Consider the following 17,428-nt stretch of genomic DNA (forward strand, 5'->3'; position numbering starts at 1 on the left):
AGAAATGATGGGTAGAACATCATCATTTTCTAAACCTCATAGTAACATTTGGCTTAGGCAAGAATCATCAGTAGTTATTAAAACTAACCAATGAAAATTTGATGAGGACTATGATGTTGACATAGTTTCAGAGGAGCTCCGTATCAGTTACATATTGATTTCAAATGGAGAAGTAAGATACTGGAATAATCTGGCAGAACCTCCTTAACTGACTGTATTCATTTTCTGTTGCTGTGCATAAATGTCCAGAAAATCATTACCACAAATTTAGTCATTTATTTTTTTATTTTTATTTTTTAAAGATTTATTTATTTTGGAGGGAGGGAGAGAGAGAGTGTGTGCATGCACAGGGGGAAGAGGCAGAGGGAGAGGGAAAGAGAGAATCTTAGGCAGACTTCACACTGAGCGTGGAGCCCAACGCAGGACTTGATCTTAGGACCCTGAGATTATGACATGAGCCCAAATCAAGAGTTGGATGTTTAACCGACTGAACCACACAGGTGTCCCTAAATTTAGCCATTTAAAACAATCACACATTTATTATATCACAGTTTCTGTGAGTCAGAAATTTGGGCATGGCTTTGCTGGGTCCTCTGCTCAGGGCCCAGTAAGACTTTAATCCAGGTGTCAGCCAAGGCTGAGTTACCTGGAGGCTCCAGTTGCAGAAGGCCCACTTCCTGCATATGTGCTTGTTGGCTGCATTTAGGTCCTTGTGGTTGTAGGACTGACAGCCTGATTTTCTTGCTGGCCATTGGCTGGAAGATGCCCTCAACTCCTAGAGGCTGTCTGCAGTTCCTTGCCATGTGGAGTCCCCAGCATGGCCACTTGCTTCCTCATAGCCAGCAAGGGAAAGGAGACTCCAGCAGGGTGGAAGCTACATCTTAAGTAACATAATCACATACTTGTAATAAAACACCCTATCACCTTTGTTGTATTCTGGTGGTTAGAAGCAAGTCACAGGTTCTGCCCACATTCGGGGGTGGGGGGGTCACACAGGGTATGAACACCAGGAGGTGGGGATCGCGGGGGCACCTCAGAGTCTCTCTGCTCTGGTGATCAAAGTTAAAATCATTGGGAGACACAAACCAACATCATGTGCTTTGTGTTGCACTGAAAGGGATGCAGTATCACTTCTGAGGTATTCCTGCCAAGTATGTAGAACCTAGGCAAACACGAGGCAGACCAAAAATGTAGCCTGTACCCTTCAAAAGTGTCATTGTCATGGAAGACAAAGGCTGAAGAACTTCCTAGGTTAAAGGAGACTAAAGAGGCATGACAACAAATGCAAATAGGTGACCCTGGGTTAGAAAAAATAGCTACAAAGGACTCATTTTGGGACAGTTGGTGAAATTTGAGTATAGACTATGGATTAGATTGTATCAATGATAAATTTTCTGATTTTGATAATTGTACTATGGTCATCTAAGACATGTCCTTATTTTTAGAAAACAAATACTATAATATTTAAGAGAAGAGATGGGTATGATGTATGTAATTTAGTCTCAGGGGGTTTCAAAAGATAATATGTATGTGTGTTTGTGTGTGTGAGGGTGAGAACATAAAGGAGATGGGGCAGAATGTTGACTATACAGGAAATCTTAGGACTATTTTTGAGAATTTTCTGTAAGTTTAAAATTATATTGAAATGAAAAGTTCCAAAAAACTTAGACTGTCTTCAATTTCAAGGATATTTATTGGCTCAAAAGCTAGAAGTCCAGAGGGGTGGGCTTCAGGATGGGCTTTATGGAGCAGCTCAGCAATCTAATACCTAGGTTCTGTCTGTTTTTCTGCTCAACAGCCCACAGTGTGAGTGTCATCCTAAAGCTGGTTCTTCCTGAGGCTCTAGGTGCTTGCCCATAAGGATCTGGGCTGCGTGCTTTCTCACTGGGCCCATAAGTACCCTTGCCATTTAAATCAGTTTAAGCTTTTTGGAAGTTTTCATTTTGACATAATTTTAAACCTATAGTAAAGTCTCAAGAACAGTTCAGTGAAGTCTTGTATATCCTTTACCCAGATTTCTTTTTTAAACATTTATTTATTTGAGAGAGAGAGAACGTGCACAGGGGGAGGAACTGAGGGAGAGGGAGAGACAATCTCGAGCAGACTCCTCACCGAGCACTGAGCCAGATGCAGGACTTGATCTCACAACCCTGAGATCATGACCTGAGCTGAAACCAAGAGTCTGACACTCAACGAACTGAACCACCCAGGTGCCCCAACCTAGATTTATCCATTCAGGGAGACGATCACTCCCAGAAGTCTTCCAAGCAAATCTTTCTTTGTCTCTAATTGACTCAAAGATTGTAACTTGCCTACTCTTGGAGCAATACCTGATAATGGCTATGGGATTACAATGTATATTATTCCAATGGTGTGTGGTTGTGTAAAATGTATTACACGTGCATATCTTTTTCACTTAATTCATTATGAATATTTTGCATGACATTAAATATTTGGTAATACAGTAATTATATGGCCATAAGTTGTATAATTTACCAGTCCTCTGGAGTAGAAGATTAGGATTACAGTTTTTTTATATTATGAGTAACACTTGGGTAAACAAAGCAAATCTTGTATTAGGAATTTATCATAAGGAAATATTCAGAGAGGTGGAATAGCTAGATCAAAGGGTATACACATTTTTTAAGACTTGACGTATTTCCAAATTCTCTACCCAAAAGATTATGCCAATTTATGATCTCACCAATGATGCCAATTTATGTTCATTTTTTTGAACATTCAGTGATACTGAGTGTCAACATTTAAAAAATTTTTTTCCAGGGGCACCTGGGTGGCTCAGTCAGCTAAGCTTCCAACTCTTGATTTCGGCTTGGGTCATGGTCTCAGAGTTGTGAGATTGAGTGCTGTGTCGGGTTCCGCACTCAGAGCAGAGTCTGCTTGAGATTCTCCCTCTCCGTCTTCCCTCCCCTGCTCGCGCTCTTGTTCTTTCTCTCTCTCTCTAAAATAAATAATCTTTAAAATTTTTTTTTCCAAGTGGGTAGGCAAAAGATGACATCTCTTTAAAAAATACACCCTCATCTGTTAGTGCAATTGAACCTTTTAATGACAACAAAAACCATATTTTTGCTTATGTGTATCTTTTTGGTGAGTTGTCTATTCATGTGCTTTGCTTGTTTTTCTTTGAGATATTCATCTTCATATTGTTTAGGAGCCCGTATTTAGTATATCTTATCTCTTTGTTCTGTTGAATATGTTAGCAATGTTTGTAATCAGTTCCTTGGCCTTTTTACAATATATCTTGTATTTTGGTCCTATAGAGTTTTAAAAAATGGATTCTTCTTTGCTCTTAAACATGAGAGATCTTTCCCATACTACTGGCAGATAAATTTTCACATATTTTCCTAATACTTTAAAAAGATAGATATATTTAAGTGTTTACCTGAAAATTTGGGGATGGTTCAATGTGAAGGATATTATTGTTTTCAAAGGCATTACCTAATGATTTTTCTACTTTTCTTAACTGATTTGAAATAGAAAGCTTATCTACTATATCTTTATATATACTAAAGTTAATTTGTGGGCTTATTTTTGTTATTGCCCTGTTGATCATAAAGTACTAACCTTACTTTAGTGGCATCTATTTACATATAAATTATGATAATTTAAAACTATATATTTTTTCATTAAAATAGACTTTATTGATAACATACAATAACTACATTTAAAAAGCCTATACTATTTAAGCTTGTTAAATTGCTAGTTAATTTGGCTTGATGAAGTTTCATTGTTATTTAAGGAAAAAACCCACATGAATGGTGATTTGGGGGTTTTTTTGTTTTTTGTTTTTTTGAGAGAGATGGAGTAGGGGTTGGGGGGCAGAGGGAGAGAGAGAGAGTCTTTTTTTTTTTAAGTTTTATTTATTTATTTGACAGAGAGAGACACAGCGAGAGAAGGAACGCAAGCAGGGGGAGTGGGAGAGGGAGAAGCGGGCTTCCCGCGGAGCAGGGAGCCCGATGCGGGGCTCAATCCCAGGACCCTGGGATCATGACCTGAGCTGAAGGCAGACGCTTAACGACTGAGCCACCCAGGCTCCCCGAGAGAGAGAGTCTTAAGCAGGCTCCACACTCGGTGCGGAGCCTGACACGGGGCTTTATCTCCCTACCCTGAGATTGTGACCTGAGCTGAAATCAAGAGTTGGACGCTTAGCTAACTGTACCACCCCAGGTGCCCCAACAGTAATCTGTGTTAAAGATATGTTGGGACAAATACAGCCTGGGAGCGAGTGGTGAAAGAAGTACCCTTTTCCCTGCTGTATGGTCATTAAAATGTAATTTGCATTTTATATGCTCTCTAAAGGATATCTTAGCAGAATTCACAATACTGCTTTTAATAAAGAACCAAAAATTTGAGGTGTTCTAGAAGGAATTGTTGCTTCTGACATAATTTGAAAGGCATTTTAGGTTTGAGGTATCTTATAAACATTGTTCAATTCTTACTTATTTTTTAAAGATTGATTTATTTATTTTAGATGGGGGGGAAGGGGCAGAGGGAGAGGAAGAGAGAGTTTCAAGCAGACTCCGCGCTGAGTGTGGAGCTTGATTTGGGGCTCAGTGCCACGACCCTGAGATCACGATCTTAACCGACTCTGCCACCCAGATGCCCCCCCAATTCTAATTTAAAAAATAAATGTGTATTTAGGGAGACATAATTATGCCAAGTGAATATAAGAAAAAAATGTTGGGGTGCCTTTCCCCTACGGTCAGGAAGAAGAAAAGAATATCCACTCTCGGGCGCCTGGGTGGCTCAGTTGGTTAAGTGACTGCCTTCGGCTCAGGTCATGGTCCCGGAGTCCCAGGATCAAGTCTCACATCGGGCTCCCTGCTCAGCTGGGAGTCTGCTTCTCCCTCTGGCCCTCCCTCCTCTCATGCTCTCTCTCACACTCTCTCTCTCTCAAATAAATAAATAAAATCTTTAAAAAAAAAAAAGGAAGAAAGAAAATATTAGTAAACGATATAGATAATATTTCATTTTCTTATTTTATACCATATATTTCACAATTTTTAGATGTCAAAGATAATATACCCTTTAGTTTGGTGACTCAAGCTAGTCTCTTGTGTAAAAATCCAAAGTATGTGAAATCTCTGCTGCCTCTGCCCATGCACCGCTGGCGAGCACAGTCCCGGCTAGCTCCTCACCCACATCTTCCCTCAAGTGTTGTTCAGACCTATCCGGATATGAGTGAATGGTACTGAGCTGGGGGCAGAGTAGGGGCCTACACATGGAACTATGCAGTCATGTGGGTATCTGTGCCATTTGAGTCCACTCTTCTCTTCCTCCAGCCTGCGTATTTAATTATGCCCTCTAGAAAGTAGAGCAAGGAAATTAAGCAGCTGTTTCATTCAGGTGGGCAGATCTAAAAAAAAAAAAAGTGGAGACCATATCTACTCTGCTTTTTGTATACTTTTAGTGCAAGAGAAGCCAGCTGTTGAGGTTGGTACTATTTAATTCTCAGTAAATTATTACTACGCATAGTTTCCTTTTCTTCTTTCCAAACACTCCTTTGGCAGTTGAACTATTTTGGAGGCCCTGGGATGAAACCATTCGTTTGGCAAATGTTCAGATGTGCCAGGCACAGAGATACGGAGATAACAATACAGTTTCCCCTTAGTTTTTGGCACCAGTTCAGCATAGGAAAGCTGTTCTGGCTCCTACCTGTTTGTGTGAGTCTTTAAGGTCTATCCACAGGGTTACAGCAGTAACCAGTCACCGCTCTCCCACTACAGACTCTTTGTGTCTGTGGGTGATAGCTGGCTCACTGGGATTTCAGGCCTGTCAGCTTTTAGCCTTCTTTCGTGCTTGCTCCAGTACACAGGCCCAGACAGGGGCATGGCTGCAGTGGGTGGGCTCTCTTTCAACTTGGGAGTTGTAAATAAGCCAAGTGGTTGAGATTAACTGTGTCTGTGAGAGAGACAGACTAGAGAAAAGTTGCAAAAATGAAATGGTGTATAGAGGTTTTGAGGTAAGAGATGAAGAAAGTGGTATACTTTGGTTATGTAAAGAAGCAAAGGAAGAAAGGCAGGAAGGCATTTGTTAAGATCTGTTATTGGCTGGAATAAAGTAATGGAGTGGTGAGGATTGGAGCAGGCTTTTGAGTGGGTTGCTCATTCTTACAGGTGGAGGGGAAACATGAAGAGGGTTGACAGGGCAGTGCATTGCTGCAGCTGTGGTATTAGGTGCTCCTGTCTATGCTCATCTTCTTAAGGAACATGTAATGAATTGTTATAAAGACGATGACAAAAGTCATGTCTCCCAACTGTATATTCTGTGAGTTATTTGACACAATCATTTTAATTATTAAGATTAACCATGTGTGAACTAAACAGTGTTTTGAAATTAGGTCCAGTGCCACAGTCATTACAAAATATGGATTTTATATGAGCCATGGATTTCTCTTTCTCATGAAATTTCACAGTGAATGTCCGACATGGGTAATAACTCAGATGACAGTTGCTTATGTGATTTACACTGTCTGGATTAACTTTATAGGGAAAATACTTTTTCCTAAGTTTCTGTGTAATAAATGTTTAAATGCTGAGAGTGGCCAGGTTGATATTTTATATTTAATTGTTCCCACTGTATTTAAAAGAAAATTGGAAGTAGTATGGTGAAAAAGAAAAATACAATGTCTGTGAAATGAAAAAGTCAAAAATAAGTATAGGAAGTTAAACCAGCTATTTCAAGGATTGGTGGTGAGTTTTTAAGGAGAAAGCAGATTCTAGCTTTCTTTCCTGTTTTTTTGTTTTGCCCTTCATGTATCTTTTCTTTCTCCACAAGATTGCTAATATAGGGCTTCCTCTTTTCTAGCTCTTTGGCTTTCCTTGAAAGCTCCCTTTTTATATACAGTCAAACCTGACTGCATGTCTGCGCTTGGCAACCCAGAGTGCTGAAGAATGGGAAAGAACTGTCTGATACTCTATTGAGGCAGGTCATTGTGTAGTTCCAGCAACTGGTTCCGCATAGAGCAGGTTTAGTACATCAGCCTTGCACTGTGAGCCCAGTCTGTATAATTGGTGTGGTGTCTCCTCCAACCCCTCCCCACCTTTTTTTCTTGTGGCAAACAGGTCAAGCTGATGTGGGATAAATGTGACTCACTGGAGTATGTAAGGCAGATATTAAAGAGCAGCTTCTACAATACCTGGAATGGTACTCGTGTCACACGTTTCTGACATCTCCTCGCAAAACTCTGTCATCAGTACTCATGGGACTTTCTCATGTCTCTGTTAGCATTTCCCACACTTGTACTTTCTGCTTACATGTGTGTTTACTCATCTTGATTGTGAGCCTTTTCAGGGCAAAGACTGTGTCTTATTTATCTTTGCATCCGTATTTTGGTACCTGGTACAAAGCAGGCACTCAATAAAGGTTAGTCAGATAATTGATTAAAAAACAGACACAGCAGGCACCTGGGTGGCTCAGTTGGTTAAGCGACTGCCTTCGGCTCAGGTCATGGTCCTGGAGTCCCTGGATCGAGTCCCGCATTGGGCTCCCTGCTTGGCGGAGAGTCTGCTTCTCCCTCTGACCCTAAACCCTCTCATATGCTCTCTCTCATTCTCTCTCTCTCAAAAAAATAAAATCTTTAAAAAAAAAAAAAAAACCAGACACAGCTCTAGATGTCTACCGTTTGACAGACCCTGTGATGAATGAGTCACATGTATAGTTTTCTTTTAATAACACTTGGCCTTTTGGGAAAGGTTCTTATCTACTTTGGATTATTTATACTAACTTTTACAATAAGGAGGTGAAGTTAGGAAATCAGATAAACAAAAAAAGAAGAAGGAAAATCCCTTGCAAACCCCATTCCCCAGCAGTAATAGCTGTGGGCATTTTGCAGTCTTATTTTTACTTCATGGACATGTGTGTTTTACATAAGAGTAATATTATATGTGAAAATACTGGCTTGTAACCTAATTTTTAATTTTTATTTATTTTTAATTTATTTTTAAAGATTTTATTTATTTATTTGACAGAGAGAGCACAGTAGGCAGAGCGGCAGGGAGAGGGAGAAGCAGGCTCCCCACTAAGCAGAGAACCCGATGTGGGGCTCAATCCCAGAACCCTGGGATCATGACCTGAGCCGAAGGCAGACGCTTAACAGACTAAGCCACCCAGATGCCCTGTAACCTAATTAAAAAAAAATTATTATTGAAGTATAATTGACATACAATTTATGTTAGTTTCAGGTGTACAACATGCCAGTTTGACAATTCTGTACATTACTCAGTGTTTACCATGATAAGTATAGTCACCATACAATGTTATTACAATATTATTGACTGTATTCCTTATGCTGTGCTTTTCATCTCCATGACTTGTTTATTTTATAACTGGAAGTTTGTACCTCTTAATCCCCTTTATCTATTTCACCCATTCCCCAACCAGTCTCCCCTCTAACAACCACCAGTTTGTTCTCTTCATTTAAGAGTCTGGTTTTTTTCTTTTGTCTTTTTGTTCATTTGTTTTGTTTTTTAGATTTCACATGTAAGTGAAATCATATGGCATTTGTCTTACTCTAATTTATTTCACTAAGCGTAATACCCTCTAGGCCCATCCATGTTGTCCCAGATGGCAAGATTTCATTCTTTTTTTTTTTTTTTTTAAAGATTTTATTTATTTGACAGAGAGACACAGCAAGAGAGGGAACACAAGCAGGGGGAGTGAGAGAGGGAGAAGCAGGCTTCCCGCCAAGCAGGGAGCCCGATGCGGGGCTTGATCCCAGGACGCTGGGATCATGACCTGAGCCAAAGGCAGACGCTTAATGACTGAGCCACCCAGGTGCCCCAAGATTTCATTCTTTTTTATGGCTCAGTAATATTCCATTGTGTATATATCCCATATCTTCTTTATCCATTCATCTATTGATAGACACTTAAGGGTTTGTAACCTAATTTTATCACCTAATTAGCTGAGTGCAGTAATAGATGCTCAAAAGATATTGTTTTAATGAACATTTTCCATGTTATCAAATATTTTTAAGCATCATTTTTTATGGTTTCATAGTATTTTTATTGTATGGATATACTATAATTTATTTAACTTATCCTTCATTGTTCAATATTTAGGCTATGTATTTATTCACATAATAGACTGTTTGATCATACATAATTCTCTGGCTTCATCTCTTTTCTCCTCCTATTCTTTACTTTGCTATTATTGATTCACTTTTAAGGCTTTGAAAACTTCATCTTTAAGTTCCAGACATTTGTCATGCCATTCCTTCCCTCTTTGTCTAGCTAATATACATTTTTCAGACCTAAATTTGGCTATTCCTTCTTCTTGGAAATTTTCCAAGTTTGGATTAGTTGCCCCTCCAGTGTGCTTCATAGGTGGCATTTTGTACTTATTCCTAGAAGCACTCAGTCTGCTGTATTTTAATTGCATGCTTTCTTAAGTGCATCTCCTAGTAGACTATAAACTCCTTCAGGAAAGGAACTATGTCTTATTCTCTGTTGTATTTCCCAGCCCTAAGTGCAGTGCTTGGTATATAGCAGGAACTTTTAGTAAATATTTTTGTGAATGAATGAATGAATGCATGAAACATCCCCCACCTTCCAGTGTGTATCATTAAGTGGTGATCTTTACCAATCTCATGTTTTTGATTTTTCAAATCAGCTTAATAAATAATTATCTTTTATTTGTAAAGTGCTTATAGTATGCAAAATACTTTCAAAACTATTATTTCATATTATTGTTGAATCACTATATTGTATACCTGAAACTAATATAACACTGTACGTTAACTATACTGTAATTAAAAAAAAGAGGAAAAAAACTATTATTTCATTTTGTTAAACTTTGACTAATTTTTAGTATTTTGAATTATCAAGTGAGTCAGTCTGTTGTTTAAATACTATATTAGTCTTTATTGATAGTTAAGTGATAATTCTCATTGTCTATGTGGTCTTAAATTTTCTAAGTAGATAAATTGCTTTCTAAGCAAATTTCAGTTAATAGATGATATTTTCTATTTATATTTTAAGCCCATCTTAATAATCATTAACTCTTTTTTTTAAAGTCTCCTTCCCAATCCCTAGTCATTAACTCCTATGAGAGTTTTGTAATTATGGTTTAAATTGATTTAAAACTATACATGAAGATAATAATGGCTTGCCTTTTTTTTTTTTTTGTAGTTAATAATTGGGCTTTGATCAGGTAACAAGAAGAGTAACCATTCAACAAATTCTTGGACAGGGATCAGGGAACCTAATGGCACAAAGAAAATATAAGATAGTAGAAATGAATTCTCTCCACAGCTGTCTGTATTGTCATTAAGTGACAGTTGTCCTTTCTTTTCCTTCTTTGATGGTATTGATAACTCCTTACAGCAGTGATTCCCTCTGGGACATGGCACACACTCAGGGGTGAGGGTGGTTGTGGTGGAGTCCTCTACGGAGCTTTTTCAGCTGCTTTGCCCTCTCTTCCTGCAGCAGCAGTCATCTCCACCTGCGGTGAAAGTGGTTGAGGACCAGGTGTGTGAGGTAGACACAGGCTGGGACCAGTGCTTTGCAGGAAGACTAACTGGAACTCCTCCATCAGAGAAAGTCATAGTGGAAGGGAAGCTGGGTTTGGAGTCGGCAGATCAGTATCGTGGTCTCCTACTGATGAGTTGTGTGGATTTAGGCAGATAGTTTAACCTCTCTTCGTCGTCTTCTTCCTTTCTGTAAAACAGTGATTGGATCAGATGATCTTTGAACTCACTTTTAGAAATGATCTTCTGATTTTTCTGATGATCAGACATCAGAAAGAATCTTGTTCTTGAAAGAAAACATACTTGAATGAAAAATGGGATTGTCTAAAATGTTATGTGAATTTAACAGATTATTAATATCATGCATTTATAGAGCGCTTCAAATGAATCTTCAGTAAGTAACTTCAGATTGCTGGCAGTTCTTCATTATCTCAGAAAAAGGAAATCCTGGTGAACTCTTTTCTATATTCAAGCTCTTGAATCTAGGACAGTGATCTCATCTGTCCTCATTGTTTTAAATATCATCTCTGTCCTGACGACTAACAACTTGGTATCTGCAACCTGCCCTGCTCCCCTGAAATTACCTGCCAATTTGCTGGTCCTCTGAGATATCTAATGGGCATCTCAAAGTTAATCTGCCTAAAACTGAATTCCTGATGCACCCTCCCCCCCCAAACCGCTATTCTTAAAGTCTTCCATATCTAATCAAGACAGAAACCTTGGAGTTATCCTTGATTTCTAATACTTAACCATCAGTTTATTAGCAAATGCTTTTGGTTTAGCTTTCAGAATATAATTGGGAACTGCCCACTCCTCACCAGCACTCTTCCTACTGCCCTTACTCCACCAGAATCTACGCTTAGTCAAAAGCTAGAGCGTTCGTTTTTAAGTCATAAGTCATGTCATTGTTACTCCTCCACTCACAACCTTCAGTGGTTCCCCATCCCCTTAGAGTGACTTATAACAGTCAACAAAGTCCAGTGTGATCTGGTGCTCCAATACTTCTGATTTCATACTATCTCTCTTACTCACTTTTCTTCAGATGAATTGGTCACCTAACTGTTGACAACATTTGAGGCACACACCCTCCTCAGGGCCTTTGCACTGGCTGTCCCTCATGCCTCAAACACTCCCCAGATATTCACACACCTGCCATCTTAACTCCTTCCAGTTGCTCCTATGTAACCATCTGATTTAAGGTCCACCTTGTCTGTCTGATTTAAAATTGCACACTGCTTTCACTACCGCCCCCACACTTCACACTTAATTTTCCTCCATGGTACATAGCACCTTCTAACATATTGTAATTTACTTATTAATCTTGTTCAATTTCTGTCTCCCTTTTCTAGGACAGGGACTTTTGTGGTAGACAGGGACTTCTGTCTGTTTTGTTCACTGCTGTATCACTGGGCTTTGTAATATTTGGCAGATAACTTACAGTCTCTTTTTCCCATCTCTAAAAATAAAGATGATAATAAATGGTTATATATTTTATAGATATTATTTTGGCTAGATATTTTCCAGCGAGTTTATATTTAGGCAGATGAAATCACGAGAATTATACAGCTCATTTCACAAACTACAAGCAGTAACATATGCATGTCAGAGATCCTTGACTCAAGAAAGGGTGCCCCTTTGGCCAAGGAAGCTGCAGCACTCCTGCCTGTCCCTGCCTGCTTGTGTTAAGAATGGCTTCATCGAGAATGGCTTCATCGGCAGTCTTCCCATCCTTCTTTTCTCATTGCTGCTTTTCTTTCTTTCTTTCCTTCTTTCTTTTCCCTCTCTCTCTTCTTTCTTTCTTTTTAAGATTTTATTTATTTATTTGACAGAGAGAGAGAGCATAAGCAGGGGGAGCAGCAGGCAGAGGGAGAAGCAGGCTCCCCGCTGAGCAGGGAGCCCGATGTGAGGCTCGATCCCAGGACTCTGGGATCATGACCTGAGCCGAAGGCAGACGCTCAACTCACTGAGCCACCCAGGCACCCCTCATTGCTGCTTTTCATAGCTAGCTTTAGACCTCCACGTTGCTGGTGTGTCCTCCCACTCAGGGCTCAGAGGTTTACAGGATGGGCATGGGACTCAGACCACTTTTACACTGAATTTTCAATTTAAATAGTCTCTTGTGACCTGCAATTGGAACCTTTTATAGCTTTTTTGTAGAAAAAATTAATTTCCATTTGTCAGACTGCATTGGAAGGGAACTTCAGAATGTAACCCATTCAGAAATTAGGAGATAACTTTTAGAATGGCATTTCAGTTGCTATGTAGGAAAGATGTTATGGAAAGAGGCAAGATTAAAATACCCTCATAACCCAGCTAGTCCTGAAAGTATATTTATTATGTATTTAAGTCTTTAGTAAGTCTTTGTTCTTTATCAGTATATATTTGCTTTATGAAGATAAATTAGATAAATTATATAGGGACAATGGGAAAGTACTTATTTTGATTACTTAATATTATTGTTGCCTTACACTACTCTGTGTAGCAGAAAGGTAATTTAATCCTTAAAAAATTTGTTCTCTGCTTCCCTGTTTTGATGAAAATGAGCATTGAGGTGGTGGCTGTGACTGGATTAGAACCAGAAGGAACCAGCAGTTGCTTATTAGTGGCTGTCCTTGTCCTGACTCTTCTTAGGTTGTGCTTTTCTGTTTGTTGTTTTCAGTTTAGCACAGAAGCTTTTTGCTTCAGAAATAATGAAATGTGAACTATTCAGAATAAACTAGTTTCACATAAGAGCAACTTTAGTAGCACGGGGTCTGAGGGAAACATTTTATGTATCCTGGCAGTTTGGGTGCCTTTTGCGCCATGTCTTTGTGTGTGTTTGAGGGAAGGTTGTAGAAGGAGCATGCCTGCCTTCTCTCCTGGAACGCCCAGAGGGTTAGGCTGCCTTCTGACTTCCTCCCTTGGCCCACCACCCTAGTGGTATGGTCTGTGGTCACAAGTGTCCCTGCTTCTAAACTTCCTGTTCCTGGCTTTCCCTCTGTTGACTTTGACTCGGTGTGTATAGAGCTGTTCAGTGGTTATGTCCATGGCCTTTGAGGCTGTCTCCACTGCTAACTTAATCTCTAATCATTTTCTTTCATTTCAGTTTCTTCTTCTCTAGAACTGAGAGAGGGTAATACACATAATATCTATTTAATACTACTGTGATGAGAATGAAATAGATGATGTATGAAAATGTTTATTAGCACAGACCCTTGCACACATAAATAAGTTCAACAGATGTTAGGTATTACTATAAAAATTTACTTGAAGCTGTATTTTCCGTTATTCAGTCGTTCAACAAGAATATGAATAACATATGAATAACTACCCGTGCTGTCTGCTGGGTTTTGAGAATACAACAGTGACCAAAGCAGATGTGGCCCAGATCACACTGAGCCCAGTGGGAAAGATGTTTGTGCCTTGGAATTTGTCAATTGTTAGAAGAAAACTTTGACCTGATCTAAAGTGGGAAAAGAAATTTAAATTGAAACGGATTAAATTTTAAATTGAGAGCTTAATAAAAGAACTCTGAAGTTAAAAAAAAAAAAAAAAGACTCAGGAAAATCAGTGTAGTTTTCCAGAGTTTTGAATAGAAGTGCTTCTACAAGCTGACAGATTTGCCTATAAAGACAATTAGTAGGTCAGCACTAGACAAGTAAGAAAGGGAGTAGAAAGAAATAAGGTCTGTGAAGTAGACTGGAGCAAGTCCATGGAGCTTAAAAAAAAAAAAAAAAAGTAAAACAAGGAGAGCAATTGTGAACTGGAAAGTGATGTCGGTAATTTTCCAGTACAGAAGCATAACCTCTGGTGGCAGAGTCAGGATTTAACAACTGGTTTTGAAAGAAACAGGATTTGGTTTAGAAATAAAAGTCTCTGCTATTAAACATGTGATGATTATACTCATCATGTTTTGGTAGCCTCTTTGTTTTAATATCAGTAAATAATATATGAAAGTATGCTATTAACTGTAAGTAGTACATTTCTTATACTGTAGTGAGATTTACTATAGTGAACAGGTTGAGTGTGTTGATATATTTACCTGGAAAAGTCTTTTTTTTTTAAGTTCATTTATTTAATCTCTACACCCAACGTGGGGCTTGAACTCATGACTGCGAGACCAAGAGTCACATGCTCCTCCAACAGAGCCAGCCAGGTGCCCCTACCTGGAAAAATCTTAATGCAAAAATTTTAATCCAAGTTCCTATTTTCTCTGTTAAAATTAGACAATTTTAGAAACAAATATCCATTAACTGATGAATAGATGAATAAAATGTGGTACATTCATACTGTGTAACATTATTTGGGAATAAAAATAAACGAAGTACTGATACATGCTACAACATGGATGCATCATGTAATAAGGTGCTAAGTGATAGAAACCAATCACAAAAGATCACATCTTGTATGGTCCCATTTATTTGAAACATCCAGAATAGGTAAATCTCTAGAGACAGAAAGTAGATTAATGATTGTCTAGAAGAGGGGGAGAGGATAGGATTGGGGAAAAATGGAGAGTCACTTCTGATGGATATGGGGTTTCTTTTGGGGGGTGATGAAAATGTTCAGAAATTGTGGTCATGGCTGCATAGCTCTGTGAATATACTAAAACCCACCAAGTTGTGGGCTTTAAATTGGTGAATTGTATGGATGTGATTATATCTTAAGAAAGCTGTTAATTTTTTAGAATGAAGCAATTTAAGGAATTCCTGACTTCAAAAAGCAGAAGAGGTAGAATAGATCATTTACACTGAGCTGGATTCTCCCTAAGTCAATAGATGCCAATTCCAGTGCATGTTAGAGTGGTACTTCTCAAATGCAGAGTGCACAGGGTTACTTAAGGGTTTGTTACAATGTGGAGTCCCAGATCCTTCCCTCTAAATTCTTATTCAGCAGGCCTGGGAAGGCCTTGGGACTCTGACTTTTAACAGGCATCCCAGGGAAAAGGTGTTCTTTGAATCAGAAATTGAGAACTGCTCTGGTACAGGGTTCTATTAGAATACTTTCCTGGGCCTGTCAATCCAGCTTTATTTTTATTCAGTTGCTTTGGCTGCATTATCAGTACTTAGATAAATATTTAGTAATTTATTTAGAGTTTGAAATTATATCGGAACCACTCTAGCTAGCATTGTCTTATTACAGACTGGGAAGCCGAAGCCAGAGAGATTAAGTTTTTTCTTGAAGAGTTTCACAGCTACTAAGTGGGAGAATTGGAATCCAGATTTAGGTCTGCTTCTGCCCAATCCAGTACTCTTCCCACTTTGTCACATCATCTCTCAGAATCTTATTTTATATGTGATAATCCTTACCACTGCATGACTGCCACAGGCTTAGGTGCTACCTACTTTTTAGGGGCTCTGCCTATTCATGTGACTTTCAGGGTATGTGACTTGGAGCAAATTACTTAACCTCTCTGTGCTTCAGTTTCTTTATCAGAAGGAAGTAGGGTAAGACTAATACCTATGATAGAATTATTGTGAGAATTTAATGATACCCGTACATTTGAAATACTTGGCACAGTCACTGACACATAGTTCATGTTCAGTAAATGTTAGCTGTCATTTCTAATAAATTTTAATGAAAAACTGGATGTAATGTCATGTCTGTGCATATGGGGAAAGGCAATATCATGTTGGGTTAAAGAGGCATCTTTGAAGTCAGTTCCCTAGGTTTACATCCTGGCTCCATTACTTACATGTTGCATAATCTTGGGTAGGTTGCCTCACATATATCTGTACCTAGTAGCTCATCTGTAAAATGGGGACAATAATTGTACCTACTTCATAAAGTTCTTGTGAGCCTTATGGGCAAAGGCGTGAATGTGGAGATGGGTCAAACCGAATTATTTGTGGGAATAACAGTTTACACTATAGGGCTTAATGTTTTAGGATTATGGTGGCAAAATAACTGATTTGTGAAGAATGATTCTTATGTTTTTGGTGATTTAAGTGTTTTATTAAATTTCTAGTCTTGTATTTGTATATGTGTGGAAGTGATGAATAGCTTTCAGCAAAGGAAACACTTGTCTGAATATTTCAGATGACAATATGACATCTAAATTGCTGCTACTATTGAAAGCATCTGTCTCATGGTTCCTCACTGTTCATTTCTCTGCTGTTCCTCTCTTGAAGTTTCTTGGTTATTTACTTTCTCTAACTTTTCCTTTTCTAATTAAAAATCATGCTTATGCTTTGAAGGGTGAAATGTTTTATTATTCTATGTGTCACATGCAAGCATGCGTGTGTATGTGTATATTTTCCATTTGGCTTGTTCATATTTCATTCATCATAATTTTATTTTTTTTCTGTTTAATAAGTTTCTAAACAAGATATTTAAAAATTTCCTTTTGCGACTAAGGATTTATCATTTTCACTTTATCTTCATAACAAAGTGAAATCTAAATTTAAAATATTTGATGTTATGTTTTGAGGCTTTATTGTTTGGTGCATGCAAATTCGTAATTATTTTTTGAAATGTCCCTTTTTACTCTTTTAAATGCTTCTTTCCTTAAATTCTCTTTTCTTTGGACATTAGCATTATTTGCTTTGTTCTGGCTTTCTTCTGACTTGCATTTTCCTGCACGTATGTTTCCATCCTTTTGTTTTAAAGCTTTCTGTGGTGTTTTAGGTGTATTTATGGTAAACAATATGTTGCTAGATTATCTTTCTTAATCTCATTTGGAAGTCTGTCTTTTAATAGGCATTCTTTACCTGTTTATTATAATTTCTGATGTATTTGGACTGATTTCTTCTTATTTTGTGTTATCTATTTGTTATGTTTTGTTTTAGGTCCCTCCTCCCCTTTTTTTGCTTTTTTGAAAAATCACATAGGGTAATACCATCATGCATTTCTACATGGAAGCATTCAACTGAAATAATAAAGCCACTGCCCCGTTTTTAGGAGCTGCACTCTCCAGTTGCAGTCCCCAACTGGCTACTCATTCTCTCTGATCCTTGTACTAAG

General features: G+C 38.3%; 1 protein-coding gene across 3 annotated transcripts in view; it reads left to right on the forward strand.

Moving 5' to 3' along the window:
- The window catches only part of SPIRE1 (spire type actin nucleation factor 1), a 205,197-nt gene that overhangs the window by 47,748 nt on the left and 140,021 nt on the right, over positions 1 to 17,428 (forward strand). The window lies entirely within an intron of this gene.

The sequence above is a fragment of the Mirounga angustirostris genome, unplaced genomic scaffold (assembly GCF_029215605.1).
Source record: "Mirounga angustirostris isolate CCGP_5_RB_7025 unplaced genomic scaffold, mMirAng1.0.hap1 SCAF_14, whole genome shotgun sequence".
In the NCBI taxonomy this organism is placed as follows: domain Eukaryota; kingdom Metazoa; phylum Chordata; class Mammalia; order Carnivora; family Phocidae; genus Mirounga; species Mirounga angustirostris.